Source organism: Cervus canadensis, chromosome 22 (assembly GCF_019320065.1).
Source record: "Cervus canadensis isolate Bull #8, Minnesota chromosome 22, ASM1932006v1, whole genome shotgun sequence".
In the NCBI taxonomy this organism is placed as follows: domain Eukaryota; kingdom Metazoa; phylum Chordata; class Mammalia; order Artiodactyla; family Cervidae; genus Cervus; species Cervus canadensis.
The window spans coordinates 14360464-14381612 of NC_057407.1; the positions used below are offsets into that span (position 1 = coordinate 14360464).

The 21149-nt window shown below is 45.9% G+C and overlaps 1 protein-coding gene across 4 annotated transcripts in view; it reads left to right on the forward strand.

The window, feature by feature from the left end:
* Positions 1-21149, forward strand: part of CACNA2D3 (calcium voltage-gated channel auxiliary subunit alpha2delta 3) — an 853893-nt gene that overhangs the window by 660428 nt on the left and 172316 nt on the right. The gene's annotated exons all lie outside the window — the stretch shown is intronic.

Below are 21149 nucleotides of genomic sequence, written 5' to 3' on the forward strand. Positions count from 1 at the left end.
TTCAGGTTAAAACTATTTCAAAGCGTAGTTACTTAGAATTACTGTCTAGATCAATTTTTCTTGCACTTTATTCTTCCCATAAAGCTCTTTGAGAGCTTTACGAATTTTTCTTAAAATGTGGAACCCCTAATATATCTTTTTTTCTTTTGCCCGACAGAGTATCAAGGGAAATAAAACTATGAAGGGACCACCTTTTGCATGATCTGATTTTCTTTTGAGATTTTGGTAATCCATGTGCCCCTCCGTTTTAGAAAAAGGGACATCTAAGTTGATTGCCTTCCCCATGGAGGCCTGGAATGTGGACCTCGTCAAACCACCAAGAGAACACAAAAAAGGCTTCCTTCCAGCAGCCACAGCACAGGCAAGGCTCCACAGAGGAGCCTGGGGCAGGCAAAATCTAGGACTTGTTTCCATGAAACCACGTTGACATTTGCCAAAAGCTGTTTGCTCTGTGTCTGCAAGCCCAGAAGATGGGGAAGGATGCTGAAGAGTTTCTATTCTGGATAAAAATTAGCCAGTCACATGGGCCACTGGGCGTAAGGGTAGATGAGATGGAGAAAATTCTCAGTTCCTTCCCTCAATATTTGCTAGATGGCTACTATGTTCGAGGGCTAAGCAAGCTGCCCAGAGCGGCTGCAGAGAAGTGCTCCAACACAGAGGGCTCAAAATCGAATAGGGTGGATAAGATTTTATATGTAGGGTGGATAAGTAATCATAGACACAACTAGGGAACATGCATTTTTGTATATGTTATTGTTGTTGGTTATTCTTTTTTGTGTGATAGACACTGCTCAAAGTGTTTTAAGTGGTTAAAGCTTTTAATCATTAACTAATTTAATAGCAAGCTTAGGATGCAGAAACAATGGAAAGGCTCAGAGGCTCAGGGAAAGGCCTGTGTGACGCCAGGCCTGTGTGGAAGGTGGGTCTGGAAGGAAACCTGGAGTCAGATTGTCGACAACCAAGGGTGTCAGGAACATCTCCGTGAGGCAGTGCATACCCTCATGTTACGTACAGGAGTCTGAGGCACCAAGCGATCAAGTAGTTAAATGACTAGAAAGAGTCAGAACCAGGAGCCCCCAGATCAGTTTAGATGCACTAAATTCACTCTTCTATATTGGTTGATTCTTCAGGAAATGGGAAGCAGAGTGGGAACCTGATCTTTGCAGCCATGTGGATGAATAACAGGGTCATCACCAGGCAATTACAGTGAGATTCTGCCTAGACTAGTAGTAGTGTCCAGGAAGAATGTAATGTGAGCCACAGTCATGAGGTGCCCGTGTAAGTTAACATTTTCTAGAAGCTACATCTAAAAAGGAAATAGGTGACCAAACTGTGCAGCCCAGGCGAGGGGGTGGGAAGCCTGAGCTGTCGGGTTATCTATATCAGACCCCAAGCCGTTTCTGTTGTTCTGTCAAACTCAGCTGAACTCTCTAACGAATCCAGATTCTGCAGATAACAGTGTCATCTTCCTGTTACAGAATCTCTCCACTCCCTCTGGAAGTCAGTGTTCTTGCTGTTCCCACAGCCTGAGTTCTGCCTGATGTCACCAGTCAGTCCCTATGGACTCCTTGACTGTTCCCATTCCACTCCAAATGTTGATTCCATTTCTTTGTTCTTACGGATGCCCAGCCACTTCATTTTTCCATGCCTTTTTGCTATTGAACATGGGTTATAGATCAGCTCTGGTAGAAGGTCATTGAAAACACAGATTGACACAAGGACATTCTGACAAATTAAATATTCTTACGCCATTGTCCTCTCATATGGAATGAAATGGACATCCTATGGACTTAGGTAAATATACTAAATGCTAAGCAGACTGAGGAATGCCTCAGTCTTCCTGCATTTCTCCTTCCCACTCAATGCAAATGCTAAGGGTTCTTTTGAATTCAACAAGTGTGGATATGGCCTTCACCACTGTCTTTTTCTGCCCCATTCGCCACACCATCCACCGTCATTTCCTATTGGTTCCAAAATGCACCCTAAGTCTACTCCCCTCTCGCTGTCACTCTTGACAGGCCCTCTGTCTTGGCTCTCCTGGGTAACTTCTGTTCCCTTTCCGCCCTGCTCTGGGCACCTGTCTTTGTGCCCCCTTCGCCCCAGCATTATTCACTCAGCAGTCAATGTGGGCTTTCACAGGCATCACTCAGTTGATCTGGCTTGTCTTGGCATCTAGAGTAAAACCCAAACTCCGGGCCATGGCCCCAACTCCCTACCATATCTGACTTGACGTCTCTGGCCAGCCAGAGTGGTGTGGCTGCCCGCTGTGCTCACCTCTGCTTCAGTCTACTCCAGCCCTTTTGTCCATCCCTCAGAAGCCCCCAGGTCCTCTCTGGTCCAAATTCTTGTGCCTACTCTTCCCTCTGCCTGTAATCTTGTTCCCGATACACCATGACTGCTTTTGTCTCACCTTCCGTGTCTCATCTCAATGTCACCTCCACAGAGAAGCTTCCCTGCTCTCTGACCAAAGGAGCCACATGCCTCCTGCCTCACTCCCCATCACACCCTGTATTTTAGTTTCCTCCGATCACTTATCACTCTTGGGAAAGGTCTGTGTGTTCAGCCTCTCCTGCACCATCCCTTGTGAATTCTTGTGACTTTGCTGCTGCACCAAGGCAGTGGTTGATAGATATTTCTTGGTAGATTTTGATGGCGTTTGAAGGATGCTGATGACTAACTATCTGGGTACCAATTTTCTACAATAAATGAGAAGTACAGATGCCACATTACCCATCAAACACTTACTGAGTCTTTGCTTCATCACATGCAAACTTTGAATCTCACGTAATTGGCCAAGTCCTCCTTTCTTTCCGCCCCTGCCTCTGCTGGACTGCAAACATTCATGAGATGTTCCTCAAGTCAGGCACTGTGCTAGCTGACGGAGACAGAGAAGCAGGTAGAACAGCATCTCTGTCCATAAGGAGCTCGTTGCTAGAAGCCAAGAAGAGTTATGTGCTTGCAGGGGAGGCATCTGCTTTTCTTGAGGAAGGGGACCCTGAGATGCTGGAGGGCTTCCCAGAGGAGGTGGCAGGCACACCAACTTCATCCACAGCCCACTGTGAGGGACATTTCTTTCCAGACTCAGCAGGGGTCCCACACACTTCCTGAGATCTCTGTCCTCATGCTGGACCAAGTACTACTTTTGACTTCTGTCTGTGGTCTCAGAACCATGCATTCTGCTGGCCCCAGCCATGCTGGGGTGTAGCGGGTGGGAACCTGTCATCGTTTATGTAACTCTGTGGCTTTTAAAGTCTGGAATCTCATCTCAGTCTCCAGCTCTGCTCTCTGCTCAGACTGCTGGGAACTGAACGAGATTGGCCAGTAGGTGGCGCACGGGCACCGCCATGTGCCCGCTCCCTGAGTGCATTCGCAAAACACAATCCTTTTATGTCGGGTCTGAATCCATCCCGTTTTATTTTAAAAGAAAGAATCATCGGCTGCTTAGTAAATGTATCTGCTCAGAGGAGTGTGTTCTTGGAGAAAAAATAAACAAAACTGTATGACCCCCGTGGAGCAAGCCTGGTATTTTTGAAATACATCGTTTGGTGAAAGAGAAAACAGAACCTTGGATGCTTTTTCCTCTTGATGAAATGTTGAGGGCAACTGTCTGAGCCGCCCCGGTCTGGACACTTGAGTGGAAGCGTGGCAGCCCTGAGCAGGGAATGCTTACACCTTGTAAGCTTCAGGATGAAGCAAGTTAGAGGGGTGCCTGCCTCTCTGCCCTGCAAACCTCAAGAACTCTATAGCCACTTGGTCCCCAAGTTCTGTGGCTGGGTGTCTACAGGGACACCTAGGGCATAGATGGGCTTTAGCAGAGAGTGGATTAGCAGTGACGGTGCAGCTGTTCCTTAGAGTTTTAAGATCCATGCTGTGTGCTTATCATCTCTGTGTGTTTTGCCTCATTACGTCTTTGTATCATCCTGTGTGTTAGTGCTTGTTTTAGAGAGATTAACTGATGCCTAGGCCCAGGACTGTGTCAGTCAAAAAGCAAATTTGACTCAGTCTTCAGAGGAAAGAAAAAAAAAAAAAGACAATTATGAACAGTGTCGTTTTTCATCAAGTTAAACCTATTCAGTTGCACAGACTTCCTTAATTCCGAAGCAGTGTTATAAGGTTCTTTTATAAAATGAGAGCTGGGCTGGTGGGCCTCTCTTGGCTTCTGCAGACAGTTTTCCTCTTTGCTTCTGCCGTCTGCTCCTGCACACCACCTGCATGGCACGCAGGGTGGCGTCTTTGATCTTGGCCTTGGATGGAGTTTAGCTGGTGGGGGACTCACACCCAGAAGAAAGGAGAGGAGAGTGCAGTGGGCTGTGTATTCAGCCCTGTGTCCCCTGGCGCTGGCAGCACCCGATCTAAAGCCACATTAGCCTTTTGTTTTCTGTGGGCTCCGCGATTGTTCCTTCCTCTGTCCCTTCATGCAGAGTGGGAGAGAAGGGCCCCACTGCTTGTGACTTCAGGGTACTACACCATTTCTTATAGTTTCCTACACCTGCCCCACTGTTACAATAGCCTCTTTATTAAAACTTCCTTAATTAGCCAGCTTGACGATGCCATATGCTTCCTGCTGGGGTCCTGACTGATACAAAGGTAGGAGTAGATGGAAGGTTTGTTTCTCTTAAGTGCTTATAAAAAAAAAAAAGAGGGGGGGATAAATAAAGGAACAAGAAGAAAAGTAAGAAGGAAGAATGGAAGGAAAGAGGAAGAATTAAAAGAAAAGGAAAAAGAGAGAGGGAGGAAGGAAGGAAGAACAAGAAAAGGCAAGAGGAAAAGGCCCTCCATCCTGTCCTTTATTTATTTATTCACTCATATTCATTAATCTCACATTGTAGTGGGAACAGAGAGCTTCCAATATACACTTTTATTAAATTCCTTTTTTGCTCAAGTGATTAAGAATTGGTATCTGTTGCTTACAACCGGAGCAGCCTGGCTGATGCAGTTGTGGAATCCCCAGGTCTGGGAACCATTGCTGGGTGTGGCTCTGACCCCTGCTCTCAGGGAGCACACAGTCTATCATCCCTCCCTCTCTCCCACGCCCACCCCCAAAACCTTCCTCTCCACACCACCCTATGCCCTCATCCCACCAGACTTCTTGCACAGGTCTTTGAGTTTGGGCTCCATACTGCATTACAGAAATCCCTCGACACATCTGTCCCTTCACTGCACTGCCAGCAGCCTGAATACACTAATCAGTGTTTTGTTCACCCTTGCATATCCAGGGCCTGGTAAAATACCTAGAAGAGGAAGTGTAATAACATACAGGAGAGAAGACCCATATATAGGTAATTGATTACACAATGACACAGTATATTATTAAGCACCAGAGTGGGAATACTGGCAAGAAAGAATTTATAAAAGGACGAGGTGTCTAGCTGTGACAGGGGTGGGCCAAGAACTCTGCAGGGAGCTAGTTTGCAGCCTGTAAGCTTCAGTTCGCAGGTTGTGATCCAATCCAGCACATTTGGAAACAACAAAAGGCCCTTCAGACACTAGATGTGCAACTTGCTCCTTCTTGCATTGCTGGAGCCCACCTTCCCTCTCACCTTTCCTTCCCTCATCTGGCATGTATTATCGAACACCTCTTCTGGGCCAGGCACTCTTTTATATGCTGGAGATCAAGGGATAAAAGCAAGACTGACACAACTCCCCCTTCATGTGGTCGTGGATAAGATAGGTTGTTTGCAGGCTCATAAGTAAGCAAATAAAAAGTGTTACCCCATTCTGGATAATCTCTCCAAAGGAAGGAAGGATCTGAGACAACAATAGACTAGGGACATGCCCTACTTTTAGTTGAATGGTCGAGGGGAACCCTTCTTGGGGATGACATTTTAAGCTGAACCCTATAGCCCTGAGGGGGAAAAGAACTTGCTGTGCCAAGATAATGGAGACTAGTTTCGGCTGAGGGAACCATGTATGCAAAGACCCTGAGGCACAGAGAGACCTAAGCTGTGTCTGGAATCTGTGAGTAGATTCAGAGCAGAATTCCAAAGACCAAAGGAAAGCGCCTGGAGGTTTTGTTGGTAAATTCCTACTTGGAAACATGCTTAGTGAAGTAGTTCTGTGGATGGCCCACCCAGGCCCCCTCAGCCCTCACCTCCGTGGGTTCCAGCCTGGCTTGCAGTTGCCAAAACCCTAGTGAAGACTTTCTGTGACCTCTGGAGTTCACTCCTTTCAAGCACACAGCAGGCAAGGAGTGCCGGGGAGTTAGCATCCATCCACCAAAAACTGATGAGCACTCCCTCCTCCCGGCGGGCCCCCTAGAGGCACCTGCTGCACACTGGCTCCTGGACCCCTGCAGTGGGATTCAGCTTGAGGTGCCCACATGCTCAATGATGCAACTTGTGTCTGTCTCTGAGTCACTTTGCCATGTCCCTACAGGCATTTCCTGGCAAAGTAAAAACTTTGCCCTTAAATCCTGGCTTTAGGATCTGCTTCAGAGGAGAGTCGCACCACAATCCCAGTGGACTGATACATCTCTGCAAAAATTGATTTGCTTCAGATACAGTCTTGTGTGCATACAGACCATTGCTTTCAAGTGTTGGGATCAGGCACATTTCCCATTCTGTTTCAGGGGGCTACGCGTGTATTCACCTCACATCAGCCTGCTTGCGCTGAGAAGCACCAGGGAGTGTTAGCTTTATGCTGTTAATAATGGAGAAGGCACTTTAAGGGAATTGGGTTTAGAGATAGGATTCTTTGCTGCTTTATTGTTTGGCAAAAGGATTTGATGAGGACAGAGCTTTTCTTTACACTGGACGCACTCTGACCTTTGTTTTACTAGATTAATTTCATATCTAGAGTGCCCCATCTTGGATGATGAATTAGCAATAAAAGGCTCATCAAAATGTAATTACAGGCAATGTGTTGAATAATGATCTCTTAAAAATTCCTATAGATTTGTCTGCACCTCCTTCCCCTCATGGGGGAAATGAGCGTCAGCTGCTAGCTACTAGCCTGGACTCAGGAATGCAAAGCCTAGCCACATCGTGAAGCTGAGATGGGAGAGCTGGCTTCCATCATTGTCCAGTGTCATCTAATTGATCAATTGCTTCTCTCCATGTGATGCACATCTTTATATAATTTAAAGGACCATCTCCACGGGGGTAGGAATACACAGAAAGTGGAAGCTCAAGGCAGAGTGAAACCCTCACCTCCTCCATCTGCAGCAGCCTGTTGTGCGGAGAGAGTTATTAATTAAAATGTTAACTGTCCAGACAATAGCAGGCAGAGCAGCATGAAGAATGCTGGGAAGTGAGCATTAAAGCTTTCATAACTGTAAATTCCAGGAAAGTTTGTTCCTCCTTAAAACAGGCAAACAGAGCCATCTGCATCCAAGAGAAGGCCAGACTGGGCTGGTGAGTGAGGTTAGGCTTTCCCGGGGAGGAGTCAGGCTGGTTTCTCTTCAGAGAGTTGGACTGGGAGAAACCTAGCCTTCCCCTCAATGTACTGAGGAGCCCTGTAAAACCTGCAGCTTAAGCTGACAGCAGAATATTCAAATGATTCAACAGTGTAGGTGCCCACACTCATTTGAATAACTGAAGAATTCAGTCATTTGAATGCCAATGATGATGCCTCTGCGAGTTTACATTTTAGAAAGACAGTGCATCTGAATCCCCATGAGAGCATTAAATTGCTATCTAATTAGCAGTCCCAAATTATATATATTTAAAAGATAATTAAAGGTTTGAAGGCTGTTGGAATAGCTGGTTATACATTTAAATGAATCACTAGAAATTTGTTAGTAATGTGTGGAGTTTTCTTTTATTTTTTGCTTCCCTCTTTGAAGTTCAGTAGACCCAACCTTGAGGGGTTAAGTCTGGTAGCGGTAAGATAAAGGCAGATGTTTTTAATTATTGCAACTCAAACCTCCAAATAATTATAAGCAGCTGTCATTTTTACATAATCCTAAATGATAAGACGCAAAGAATGCAAATAAAAAGGTTGAGAGCATGGGCTTTGGGGCACAATCATTTACTCCCCACCACACCCCTGAACTGACCATTGCCCTTCTTTGAGGAGGTGCCCAGACCATTATGCACTTTACTCAACTTTTATAATCATGTGACAGGCCATGTGTGTTTCTGAACACCTCCCACCTGCCATTTCCACATACTCTGTGGATGTTTTCAGGGCAAAGGGAAACACGAATGCATTTGAGATACTCAGTTTGGCTAAGCCAGTCAGGGCTTTTGCTGATTGTTATTCTCACGTACCCCTTTCTCTTTGGGACAGGACCCGGGTGACCCCACCCCCACTCCCACAAACGTACCAATAGCTGGCATTTCTTTGGCTTGTGGCTGGGGATTTCATAAGATCAAGTGCTTTTGTGCCTTAGCTGGCCAGGGCCAGAAATCCCAAATGACAGGCTGGCCTGCCAGCCACACCCCAGGGAGCTCTGGGTTCAAGTCTGAAATTTGATGCTTTGTGTCTGTCCCTGGAAGGACAGAGACCACCTGAGGAGCAAGTCAGGGGACATTCATCATTGTCACAATGACTTCTTTTTGGACCCAATGACTACAAAACCAACATCCCACAGATAGAGGCACACAACTTACCACAGGCACAGTGGAGGCCAGACTCTGCAGGAGACAAATTTAGAACACATCTGAAAGGAACACACACACACACTTACACACTCCAAATTAAATCGAAAGCCCAAAGAACCCTCTGCTAGGAATGCTCAAGGCAGATTTAAATAAACAAGGACCGCACTTGGCAGAAATGTGCCCCCAAAGAAAGAAATGCCTAGTGAGATAAACTTAATTTCCTGGGATTGGGAAGGATAAATAGAGGAAAGAGGAGAAAAATCCTTTATCTGGGATGTTCAGAAGCTGACAGGCATCACACATGGAGTACTGTCCCCTCTCCCCAACACAGAACCATAGAGATCCCAGCAGTATATCCTGGGTATTAGAATCAGTTGAAATGTTCTGTTTCTCTCAGATGCCTGCTCCTTGCCCCAGAAAAGCCTCCTCTGGGGTTTCTAAGTTTCTTACTACACTCCAGGAAGAGAGTCTGGGTGTGACTGGGTCAGGTAAAGGTGTTTATCTTACTCCCAGTACTGCAGCAAGTTTGAGAATACTATGGCTTGGATGCCTTTAACTAATGCCTATTTCATCCAGGTTCAAATACAAGTATAAATAGTACTTTCATATGTATTTCATGGAACGATTCCTTTGAGAGTTAATAATTTGAAACTCAGCTGTCCTCAAGGCGGAGTTCCAAGGAGCTGGTTGAGGACAGCCACAGGTCACTTTGCCATCATCAACTTGCTATGCCCTTGAAGGACACATCTCAGGCAGGCACCCAGCAGCAACCTCAGGTTTATATATGGGAGGTTCACCGGTACACACGTCTCCATGGAGCAGAATAGTGCCTGAGGCTTTGTGTCTAGGGTCAGCTTCAGCTCTGCTGCCATCAGCCGTGTGACCATGGACAAGTTATTTAACCTCCTTCCATTCAATTTCCTCCACTGAAAAATGAGGACAAAAATAGTGCCTACTGCATGGAATTACTATGAGGATTAACTGAGTTCATGTTCACAAAATACCTAGAATAGGCCAGACATATGGTAGGTGTTGTACATGCTTATTAAGTAAAGACCCATTATAATTTGTTCATTCACTTTGTTTACTCATTCCTCAAATATTCATGAAGAATTTACTCTTTGACGAATACTCTCTTAGGCACTACAAGTTTGATGCTAAATAAGTTGTCCAGTTGCTCAGTCATGTCTGACTCTTTGCAACCCCATGGACTGTAGCATGACAGGCTCCCCTGTCCTTCACCATCTCCCAGAGCTTGCTCAAATTGATGTCCATTGAGTCAGTGAGCCATCCAACCATCTCATCCTCTGTCATCCCCTTCTCTTCCTGCCTCCAGTCTTTCCCAGCATCAGGATCTTTTCTATTGATTCAACTCTTCACAACAGGTGGCCAAAGCATTGGGGCTTCAGCTTCAACATCAGTCCTTCCAGTGAATATTCAGGACTGATTCCCTTTAATGGACTGGTTTGATCTCTTTGCAGTCCAGGGGACCCTCAAGAGTCTTCTCCAACACCACAGTTCAAAAGCATCAATTCTGCGGCACTCAGCTTTCTTTATGGTCCAACTCTCACATCCATACATGACTACTGGAAAGATGATAGCTTTGACTAGATGGACCTTTGTTGGCAAAGTAATGTCTCTGCTTTTTAATATGCTGTCTAGGTTTGTCATAGTTTTTCTTCCAAGGAGCAAGCATCCTTTAATTTTGTTGCTGCAGTCACCGTCTGCAGTGACACTATTTCCATTGTTTCCCTGTCTATTTTCCATGAAGGGATGGGACCAGATGCCATGATCTTCCTTTTTTGAATGCTGAATTTTAAGTCAGCTTTTTCACTCTCCTCTTTCACCTTCATCAAGAGACTTTTTAGTTCTTCTTCCCTTTCTGCCATAAGGGTGGTGTCATCTGCATATCTGAGATTATTGATATTTCTCCCAACAATCTTGAGTCCAGCTTGCGCTTCATCCAGCCCAGCATTTCACGTGATGTACTCTGTATATAAGTTAAATAAGCAGGGTGACAATATACAACTTTGACATTCTCCTTTCCCAAATTGGAACCAATCTGTTATTCCATGTCTGGTTCTTATGGTTGCTTCTTGACCTTCCTACAGGTCTCTCAGGAGGCAGGTAAGGTGGTCTGGTATTCCCGTCTCTTTAAGAATTTTTCAGTTTGTTGTGATCCACACAGTCAAAGGCTTTGGCGTAGTCAATGAAGCAGAAGTAGATGTTTTTCTGGAACTCTCTTGCTTTTTCTGTGATCCAGTGGATGTTGGCAATTTGATCTCTAGTTCCTCTGCCTTTTCTAAATCCAGCTTGAACATCTGAAAGTTCTCGGTTCATGTATTGCTGAAGTCTGGCTTGGAGAATCGTGAGCTTTACTTTGCTAGCTGAATAAGAAATACCTTTCTTCCCAAAGATGCGTGGGACAAAGGGGAGGAGATAGGCCAGGAAGGAAGAACAACTTTGCACTGTAGCAGTACAGTGTGTTCGTCACAGAGATAGAGATCCCACGGGATACTGAAGAGGATGCAGGAAGGAGCTGAGCTGACTGGGGACAGGGCAGTGTGGACTTCCAGAGGAGCTGACGTCTTGGCTGGGTGCTGAATGGCCACTTGACTCTGAGTTGGGTTGGAGTGTACTGGGAGCAGGTGGAGTGGCATGTGCAGAGGCCTGATGGCAGGAATGATAATGACACTTTTAGGAGTCAGCACAGTCTAGCTGGAGAGTATGGAGTGAGAGGCCAGAGGAGCAAGCAGAGGTGGTGTGATGGGGACGTATGGCATTCTGGAATGTTGGGCATCATCCTGCAGGGCATGAGGCATAACAAGGATTGAAGGATGAATGGTAATATGTAGGGTTACAGATGAACTTCCATGGCTGGACTTGGGAAAATGTATGGAACAACGGAGTCCATTCAGGCAGGGGTGCTTAGGAGACATGCACCATCATTAAGGGAGAGGTATTATGGAGACCAACACCACGCTGAACACAAGAGGGATAGAAAGATGCCATCAGTTCTAGGAGACACTTGGTAAAAGCAATGGATGCAGTAGTTTGATGAACCTGGCTACTTTGCCTGGCCCACTGGCCTCTTCCTCTATTATAATTGTCTATTCCAACCTTCACCCATGTCTTCATGATCCCAGGCAAATATTAGAGGATTCAGTCAGCCTTGTGGGGGACCTTTGGTTTTCCTATAAGTTATGAACAACATTACAGGTCTGTTGGGCTTACTCAGACCAGCATACATCCAGAAACACTTTTAAAAATATATGTTAGTATAATTGAGAATCACATACAAAAAAATTAAAACTAAACATTTTTCTCAGTCACCAGTCCAGTGGGCTGGGTAGACCAGTGGTGGATGAGACTATTGAATTTGGTGTCAGGACAGGAGGTGAGTGGAAAAGATGGTCACATGCATTTAATGCTGCAAAGCCCTGTGTCCTCAGGGAGGTGCAGAACAGGAGCCCTCCTGAGTGAGAAGGGGGAGAGACTCTAGCAGGAAAGGTCAGAGAAACTTCCATGGAAGATGTGGCCACAAAAATGGATTTCTACATGTCTTTTCCTTCTTCACAAGTATCCTTAAAATTCTTTAGCAGAAAAAAAGTAAAAACAAAATAAAGCTACCCTGCCAAGCAGGGTTCCCAAATTACATGCAAACATTCACACATGCACATACGATGTAGGCTCAGCAGTATGACGTAGGGTGATACCATTACTTGCATAAGGCATATACCCGAGGCAAGAGGAATGGCAGCTGGCTTGGAAGGAACTTTTCCTTTCCCTCTTTCGTGCCTCCTTCTTTTTTCTTTGCTTGCAAAATATTTTTCTTCATGTCAATAAACACAAAGACCTTGAAAATGAGAGATCTCTGTTCTGAATACATCCCTCCAACAAGGGTTAAGACTAGGGTTTTTTTTCACAGTGACTGAGCTGGTTACAGGCACTGGGAATGTTACAGAGGACAGCAGAAAAGCCAGTACCACGGAGAACTCACCCCACAGTGAATAGTTAGCTGTAGCATCATTTGAAGACTGACACATTACTGCATTGCAGTGCTGCTTGATACTAGTTTGTGATATTACTTGAGTGAATAAGGAAATTCATTGTCTTTGCTGTTTTGAAACTGAAATCAATTTGCGGTGCCTAATTGTACCCCATGTTCAAAATGGTCTGACAGGTTCCACATACCCAAGAGTCTTTTGATATATAATTAACTTCTCAAAGGAATAATGCCAAATAAAGTTCTGTAAATACAAAAAAAAAAAAAAAAAAGTTGCTTGTCAAAAGCCACAGACATATTCTCAAATTATAGAGGTCCTCCTTTTACCCTAGATATTATCTCCTAATTACTCAGTGGTCTTTATATAAAATCAAGTTTGGGATATGGCACATTTCCATGCTCAAGAATTCAATGCAAGTCTTTTTGAAGCTTTGAAATTCATTGTTAAGCCTGTCTTGCCTCTAACCTTTGCCCAGGAAGCTTTAGAGAGCATTCTGTCTCAAAAATGTTCTAACCTATCAGAGCAGCCATCTCCTAGGTACCCACATGCATCTTTATTTTGTATGTAGCCTTCATGTACTCCCTTCTTTCTTCTCTGTGGAGAGGTGGTCTTTCCTCAGCATCACCCTTTCACCCGAGTCAGTGGACCCGAAGATACTTCTCTGTTCTTCATCAGAGTCCCCTAGTCCCTGTTCCTTTGCTGGCACAAATGTTCTTCCCACTCCAGCCAGTCAGCATGATGTTCATTTTTATGACTAACTTACTATTACAAGACAGACTGGCTTTTTGAGAAGGAGAATTTAAATCCAACCACCAGGTAGTAAGCCACATTTGACCTGCAGAAGTGATGATGGTGGGGCTGGTTACCTCCTCCCCACACACAGCGTGTGACTCATTCCCAGTGATTCAGAGGACACTAAAGATAAAGGTCATTTCGGTTTTCAAAGCGGTCGGCTAATTGTTGTTGTTGTTTTTTTTTTTTAAATACCAGTGCTGTTACAGTTTTAGAGTGATCAAAAGGATTTTGTAATCACACTAGAAGAGCACATAGAACTTTTCATCTTTGAGACACTTAAAAACATTAATTAATAAGAGCAGGGTACCTTTTAGGAAAAGGGAAAAGCTTGTTGTCTCGACATGCCCTGGTTGCCTCTCTCCCACTTTCCGACTGCCTTTACACACCCCCGTGGCCCTGTTTCCCTCGGTATATCTGGTTGTCTCATCTTCCCAGGAACATGAAGGAATTCAGCTCTGAATACAGACTCATTGGAATTTCTCTTCTGCCACAGGGCCTATGACACCCAACCATGTGTCTTCTCTGAGCTGTTGTGTGATTGCACAACCAAAGGGTCACACTTCTGGTGGAAATCCTTTATCAATACCATCAGGTACTACCAGGCTTCTCTGAGGCCTTGAGTTGGATATTGGTTGTTAGGCATCATGTGAATATGATATCATACATTGGACATGTGGCATGATGTTGTACTTGTTCTTAACCTAAAACTGATTCTCGCACCCCTGGCCATCAACGTTAGTTTCAAGGCAGCCCCTGTGAGTTGGCTGTTAACAGAGGCACAAATGGCCCGTGGGCTTGGACTCCCGAGGCGGTTCTGCAACCATTCACGCGCTGGCTACATGAAGTCCTATCAGTGCTTGCCCTGAGTTGGTGAGAAGGGGCCAGGTAAGGAAGGCAGTGCAGAGGGTGGCAAAGACTGGGAAACCAGCAGGGTTGGGGAGGAATCCCCGTTTCCCTGCCTGTTAGCCATGCCACTGTGCTACCAGCATCCCTCGTCTCTGTGTTACTCCCCTCGTGGAGTTGTGAGAATTAGCAGGAGATGGGTGCAGTACTCAGCACCATACCTGGCACAGGAAACATACCCTTTTCAGGAAGAATGATAGGGAGCTGAGGGGAAGCTAGCCAGCAGAAAAGAAACAAACTTGTTTTTGTTTTTGTTTTCCCTGAAAGCAGTCACTTGGAAAGCAGAACAGATTGGTTGCTACATTTTATAAATTCTTGTCAGAGAAACAATTAACTTAGAAAACTGAAAACAGTAACCGCTTCAAAATACTTGTCCTTTGGGAAAGATAATAGAGTGTCCCCTGGTGATCCCTGGGTTGTGATAGTGAGGACAGTCTTTTTTCATTTCTTACACTTTTCATTATTTTCAAATTTCTACAATGAACAGTTGTTAATGTATAACCAGGACGAGTCAGTGGCGGGGGGCGGGGGGGGGCACTTAAAAAAATGTTCCATTTAGACTGTAGCAATAGAGCAGGGACTGATACAGACCCCTGTGATTCCCTTCCCTAGGGGCACCTCCTCTGGGGCAGGACATGCTATGACAGTAAGAGACCTTGATTTGCAAATTCTAGGGGAAAGAGACCATTACTCTGTCACAGGCCCCCCTGGCCACCTGCCCTTGGAACCATGCCCTTGTTTGAGACCCTTCCTTTTGACCTTAAAAAGAATAGGCCCCCAAGCCAGGTTGAACTGCCTCTTTAAAGGACTAGAAAAATTTGTGAATAGCCATACTGTGAAGAGGCGTCCCTGTGGCTCAGATGGTAAAGAATCCACCTGCAATGCGAGAGACCTGGGTTCGATCCCTGGGTTGGGAAGATCCCCTGGAGAAGGGAAAGGCTCCCCACTCCAGTATTCTGGCCTGGTGAATTCTATGGACTATACAGTCCATGGGTTGCAAAGAGTGGGACATGACTGAGCGACTTTCACTATACTGTGAAGAACTGTTTTACCCTGTGAAGGTCGTCTCTAGGGACGGGCGTGATGCGGTGGGCTGCCCTGTCTCATGAGCAGCTCCCAGTGCTGACCCAGTGGCGCGTTGCCCCAGCGCTGCTTGTCAGGATGCTTGCCATGCCCAACCGCGTCTATGCCCATTTGCTCCTCACGGCAGCCCCGTGTGCCGAATGATCTTACCTCCATCCTGCAGAAGAGCACGGTGCCCTGGGAGAAATGCAGGCCAGCCCTGGGCACACAGCCTGTAGGTGCAAACCTGGTTCAAACCACAGTCTCCCTCTGGGGCCCTGACTTTTCCCTGTTCTCCTAACTGGCCTTGTGAATCGTGACCTGCAGTTGGAGGGCAGAAGGTGATCCGTCACAGTCAGCTTATGACTGAGTGCTTGCTTAAGGCTCACCTGGGCCTGGCTTGAGGCCTGATGAACAATCAGTGTCCAACAGTATTTTGAAAAGACCCTGATGCTGGGAAAGATTGAGGGCAGGAGGAGAAGGGGACGACAGAGGATGAGATGGTTGGATGGCATTGCCAACTCAATGGACATGGGTTTGGGTGGACTCCGGCAGTTGATGATGGACAGGGAGGCCTGGCGTGCTGCAGTTCATGGGATCGCAAAGAGTTGAACACAACTGAGCAACTGAGCTGAACGGAACTGAACAGTATTTTTGGATATGTGAATGGACAGATGAATGAATGAATGAAGGAGTGAAGGAATGAAGTGCCCAGTGGCCACTAGGTCATCCTTTCTTGTGAGTGGAGGAGAGAAAAACGTGTCACTTTTCCTTCTCAAATGGCCACTTAGCCTCTAAGACAGGAGGAAACCCAGGACCTCAGAGGAGGCGGTGAAGGTATCCACCAGCTGAGGACGTGACTGCTCCGGAGAGAAACGTTTTCCCAGACAAGGCTGGTTCCCAGGCCCTGGCCACGCCCCTTCTCCAGATGGCACTGGTTTTGGGCAAGGCCTCTTCCTCTCCAGTTATGGGCCCCTCACCCCCATCTCCTTCCTTCCTGTTGGCAGCGTGGAGCAGCACGAACTGTTTATCAATTATTAGCACACATAATATTTGTTTCACAGAGGCTGCATGGATGTGTATAACTGACTTCCTTTAGTCTTTCCCAAAAGAACACAGAAAAGCAAAGGCATTCTTGTTTCGTTCAAACCCACATGAACATGGCCATCACCTTAGCCTATCCCTTTCTGCTTCCATGATCTATCTGCAGGTAACCCAAAGGGGCACTCACATCCAGACGGTTCAACACTGCCAGGGAGGTTCTGGCACTTACGGCAGACCCCTGATGGTTCCGGCTGGCTCCTCAGATGGGTGCCCTTCTTGCCCCGTCCTTTTAGGCCACAGGCTGGTTTGGTGTGTTCACCACATCTGGCCTTTATTTGAAACTCCACCTCAAAGTATTTCATAGCACAGAATATCTTTCCTTATTAAATTCTCCCCCACATATTTTTTTCATAAAACAGGCACCAAAAACTACAAACCTACCCGTGACTCTCAAAGTATCTGTTTATAAACCTTTGGAAACCGTTTGCAATTCGTTAATCACATTTTCAAAGGAAGTTACAGTTTATAGATACACTAACAAATGCCATATCCGATGCCTCAGCCCCAGTAACGAGATCCTCACGGAGGGGAAGAAGGAGTGCGGCGGGGACCCGGGATCCATCCCAGGCCAGATCCCATGGGAGAGGGGAGATTGGACCTGGGAGTCAGAGGTTCGAGGGTTTAATGCTTTCTCTGTCGCCCTCAGACTCCATAGCCATGCGTATGTCCTCTCGGGAAAAGCAGGTATAGAGGGTCAGCAATGCCCAAACACAGTGGACTGTCTTGATTAGCAGTGAGGTGTTTTATAAATCACAAGTTTCTAAAAAGTCATTAAAGTTTGTGAACACTTCACTTAAAATGTACTTTTAAAAAATGGTTCATTTAAAAAGAAAAAAAAAAACACAAAACTAAAGACGCTTAATATATACAGGTTGGAACTGATGACTACTTATGCTTGAAACCTAAGACAGCTTTTTAAAAAAAGCATCTTTAAAAAGAGAAGGAGGGTAATGTGGAGAGAATGTGTTGGTACATGAAACACCCAAGAGTATAAAGATTGCAGGCGAAGCTTGATCCAGGCACGTACACCGTGCTTTCAGGACTCTGTTCATGTCTTTTCTCTGCACTGGCTTCATTCTCAGGAAGGCTATCTCCAAGCAGTGGCAGAGTTGGCTACAAGGAACTCAAGTTCCCCTTCTGCCTTAGTGATGCTAGTAGACAGAGAGCTACTTTTTCCAGATAAATCCAAGAAAGCATCCCAGATTGAGTCTCATTTGGGTTGGTATGAGTTATGTCCCCAGTCCTGAGCTACTACTCACCACATCCTGGAGAGTTGTGGGTCTCCTTCAGATACTCAGGTCATTCATTGGCTTCCCTCCGAACCAGGATGGTCTTGCCATCCCTAGAACTGCATTTACTGAGTGTGAGGTCCATGGGGATTCCCTGTAGGAAAACCAAAGAGATTTCCCTGAAATATGTGGGGGATGAGTGGTGGTGGTCCATAGCCCAGGTATCTTCCTAATGGAGATCTATTCTCTAGCTGAGCAATAAGTTTTTTTCTTTTTTTTTTTTTTAACTTTTAAAAGCATTTGTGTTTTTGGCTACACTGGGCCTTTGTTGTTGTGTGGACTTTCTCTAGTTGTGGCAGGTAGGGGCTGTTCTCTAGTTGCAGTGCATGGGCTTCTCGTGGTGGTGGCTTCTCTTGATGCTGAGCGTGAGCTCCAGGTGCATGGGCTTCAGCAGTTGTGACTCTTGGGCTCTAGAGCGTGAGCTCAGTAGTTGGGGTGCACAGGCCCGGTTGCCTCACAGCGTATGGGATCTTCCTGGACCAGGGATCGAACTGGTGTTTCCAGCATTGCAAGGTGGATTCTTAACCACTGGACCACCAGGGGAGCCAGCGTTCTTTTACCAAGAGAAAAAGATAAAGTGGATTTAGGATCATCATTCTGAGTTTATTCATTGTCCTTGACCAGTTCTATCTATGCCCATTGACTTTTTCTTTTGTTACTCAAAGTAGTCACTCTGCTACACTACTGTATGGATTTCTGTTTGTATTTTAAGAGCCTCACCCATTAATAAAGACTCAAACAGAAAGTATTGACTGTTTCATACCTACTTCACTGGTTTAGCAGATATTGTAGAGGGGCATTCCAAAGGGTGTATCCCTGGTCCCGTCTGTTTCTTTCAGTGCAGTTAAATTAGAGACTTGCTGGAATATGATGACTTTCAGGCCAGCATGCTGGGAAACCTTTCCTCCCCTTACTCTCTAGTCTCTGCTAGTTTCTTGAATACTAATAGTGCAGTGTACTGAATTTCTTGAGTGCTTTTATTAAAACAATGAAAGAAGATATCTAGGAATGGTCAAAAGTCATGGGATCCATCTCTGTGGATTCCACTTTTGCCAGGTATCATCTAAAAGGACTTGGGTTCTGTAGCACAGGTGTGAAGTTTTCTGCCAGGAGAGTCTCAAGTCCCAACCTGGTGTTTAGTATGTAAGAATCTTACACATGAAGAGGAGGCATATGAGTGTGACTATCTGACACCATCATCTTCAACAAACATCTTCTTCCTGCCTAATGTCTGCACAACAGTGACCCAACAAATTATTCAGTGGGTCTCCTTCATGTCAAGGAAATGACATATTAGACGTTTGTATGCCGTGAGCTAGTGTCTTCACCAAGGTTATTACTTTTTCAGGACTTACACTAGCCACATGCATATTAAAGGTTTGTTCCATACTGAACTTGAAGTGTGCTTACCATCTTACATACAGTACCTAGTTAATTGTCTCAGCCTACCTTGGCTACAGAGGTATTACTGTTTTTCACAATTTTGCAGTTGAGCCAGGAAGGAAGGAAGCTTGGAGCAGCTGAGTGCCTTACTTCATGTCACATGCCCAGTGAGCGGCAGAACCACTGTGCTCACCTGTTCTAACAAAGACAGGGACACACTTTCTCTAAGGATGAAGGACTTTGGGGGTCTTTTAAAATTCCTTCCCTCGTGGCTCAGCTGGTAAAGAATCCACCTGCAATGCAGGAGACCTGGGTTCGATCCCTGGGTTGGGAAGATCCACTGGAGAAGGGAAAGGCTACCCACTCCAGTATTCTGGCCTGGAGAATTCCATGGACTGTATACATGGACATGTATAGTCCATGAGGTTGCAAAGAGTCAGACATGACTGAGGGACTTTCACTTTCTAAAATTTTAGTGGCAGTTGAAATAATGGTGGCTCAGACGGTAAAGCGTCTGCTTACAATGCAGGAGACCTGGGTTCAATCCCTGGGTTGGAAAGAGCCTCTGGAGAAGGAAATGGCGACCCACTCTAGTACTCTTGCCTGGAAAATCCCATGGATGGAGGAGCCTGGTAGGCTACAGTCCATGGGGTCGCAAAAAGTTGGACACGACCGAGCGACTTCACTTCACTTCACTAGCCATGAAAATTTGGTCAAGGGCTTGGGGGTATGTGATATACTGGCTATGTGATCTTATTTAACTTGCTGTAGGCACCATGGAGAGTAAATTGACTATAGGCAGACAGAATTAAGAGTGATAAATCACAAACAAGTCCTTGGGAAAGAATGAAGCACCATTTAATTGACTTTACTTATATTCTTAGGACCTTGTGCTTGCTAGGTGTCCAATAAATGCATGTTGACAAAGTGATTAAAAGAGGATTTTGAAGTGACCAATGGAAGAACTTCCTCCAAAAGACAGCATATACCTAGCATTAGACTACCCAAGAAACCATGAAAGTTTTACCTTTGTTGGTCAGAAGCTGAGCTGCAGAAACTTCTGGGCTGCCTAGTGGCTCCCAGGAATTATTCTTACCAACATGGAACCTGAGGACCATCAGTACAGGTAACAGAGGTCCGAGAATGTCTGACTCTAGGGCTTCTTAGCATCGTGTGCCCCTCCCCCATCCCACCTCCTCACCCTGAGAAGAGGTGAGCACCCTACTGCCCTCCTTCCTGTTCCACCCGCTCAGCCCCAGCCTGGCTCTCTCAAGGGCCAAACATAGTGAACTTTCCATAACAGGATCCAACTGTGAATCTGCTATCGTTTACAGCCGCTTCTGAGGGAACCACTTCCCTTCCTCTTCATCTGGAGTGGATCTGATGTCATAAAACTGACCGTGACTGTCTGTTAATTGAAAACCTGAGAGAAGGGAGTAGAAGGGCGGTAGACCAATATGGTCAGAGCCCACTCCCCCTTAGAGCTGAGGCAGCCTTCCTGGGTGGTAAGGGCGGGTACTCTTCAAGGACACCCCAGCGTTCCTGAAATGCAGCCCAGAGGGAAAACAACTTAGCAGGAAAACTGCTGAGTCCCATCTGGCCCCACAGTGATGGGAGACCTGCCCTGCCTGGCCTCTGTCTCCTAGATCCCACTGCGGGGCCAGCGTGGACCTCTTTGGCCCCATGCACCAGCGGTGGTTTTCTCCTCCACACCGAGCGCTTCAGCACCTGCCTCCGTAGTAACTGAGCAGTGTCCAAAATGGTAACCTGTGGTCTGGGGGTCTTAAAACACCTAGAGTGGTGCTGAGTTAGCATCCTGCCCATTAAAGCCAAAGCTGACTAATTTAGAAACAAAAGGAAAAAAGAAAAATAAAAGCTATACATACATAGGTATTTTTTCCAATATGCCATCAGCCATATCTTTTGAACTGGCACAGGGGTTGCTTATCCTGAGCCTGCAGCAGAGGGCAGACTTTCCTACATTATAAATACAGCATTAAGGTCCCGAGACACAGGAACAGCCAGACCCAGGACTGTCTGATAAAAGAGTGGGCTTGCCAGGT